The sequence below is a fragment of the Octopus bimaculoides genome, chromosome 2, assembly GCF_001194135.2.
Source record: "Octopus bimaculoides isolate UCB-OBI-ISO-001 chromosome 2, ASM119413v2, whole genome shotgun sequence".
NCBI classification, from domain to species: domain Eukaryota; kingdom Metazoa; phylum Mollusca; class Cephalopoda; order Octopoda; family Octopodidae; genus Octopus; species Octopus bimaculoides.
The window spans coordinates 166866380-166867951 of record NC_068982.1 but is presented as its reverse complement, the minus strand read 5'-3'; positions in this window follow the sequence as shown (position 1 = coordinate 166867951).

Sequence of the window (1572 nt, the reverse complement as noted above, 5' to 3'; positions counted from 1 at the left end):
TGTGTGTGTGTGTGTGTGTGTGTGTGTGTGTGTGTGTGTGTGTGTGTGTGTGTCCACCCTTTCTTAGGCTGCAGCTGTCCACCAGCATTATTTCTTGTTTTGAGATACCAGTTCTGAGCATCACCTTGTCTCCCTATCTGCGGGGATCTCCCGGGATTCCGTATTGGTATCATGTGCTTTCATGCCCGTCCTTTAAACGGCCCTTCCCGAATGCCAGTTCTCCATAGATGATATGCTCTGGGAGGCTAGACGTGATTTCTCCATGCGCTAGACACGATCTCTCCAGCGCAGTTTTCACTATTTCAGCTGAATGTACATATTGAAATATCAAGCGTAGTATGTTGCTTTGAACAATTTGTGTTACCGGGTTAGCTTCATGATACAGCGAATACTTCTCAAATGGAAGGTGTTCAGTCTTCACATGTTTCACTGAGAGTCAGAAGTCCCAGGACTGTCATTTTTGTTTCTTCTCTCAGTTCGAAATGCATATAAGCGTGAGAGAAAATGAGCCATCACCGACTGAAGTTCCTGATAGGCGTAAGCTATAGCTACTGCATCATCAGCAAGCAGCATGTCCCTGATGAGAACAAAACATAATTTTGTCTACGTTCTGAAACAAGATAGCCTGGTGATCTTGCTGTCTGTTCTAGTGCGCAAGTAGGTCCCCTCTGTTAAGATACACAACGAAGAAGATTCCGAAGAGTACAGGTGCGAACACACAACCTTATTTGACACCGTTACAAATGTTGAAGAACCTAAAAGAGCTACCATTGAGTTTCATCGCTCCTTTCCTGTTGATATCGAAAGATTTTGTCATGTTTTTGCAGTTTTATGTGGAAAGTTGATTTTAACAAAAACCTTAAAAAGGCAGTCTTTGTTGTACACATTTATAATGTTAATGAGAACGACGTACAAGGGGATAACTGTTCCCAACCCTTCTTTTTTAATGCGTCCAAGCTGACAACCACGTTTTCTGAAAGACTGTTACGTCCACGGTGAATCTTTTGATCGCGTTATTCATGACAGGCGATTTCTTTGAGAAGTTGATATTCTGGAGGTTTTCAGAGCGGCCAGTCATCATTTTCCGGACATTTCAACAGTTTTAGAATTGGTCTCTTTTGTTGTTTTGGTGCGATGGTTTTTGTTTTCGATCTGCTGTTTGGATAGTTCCTATTTCCCATGCACCTTAGAAGGGATAGAAGATTGTTGCGAGACAGTACTTAATTGGCTAAGGGTTCCTTAGCTTGAGGCAGGTTGTAGTCGTTTTGTGGGATCCGAAAATCCCTCCCACTGCTAGGGATAATCCGTGCCGTTAAGCTGTACGCTAATCTATTGATAACTAGAGCCACCCGCCGTATGGTGTCAACACGACCAGCAAAATTGGAGCGTCTTCTACAGATCGCTGGTGTAGATATGAGTATTTATATAGGTGTAAAACAGGATGCGTGCTTGAGCGGTATTTCGGAGAGTAAACTTTTGCCTCTATTCTCCATGACACCGTTGAGTCTGAAAGAAGAGTAAAGCTGTCACAGTTCATACCAGCATCGTCCCGAGAACTATAAGAACGAGGAA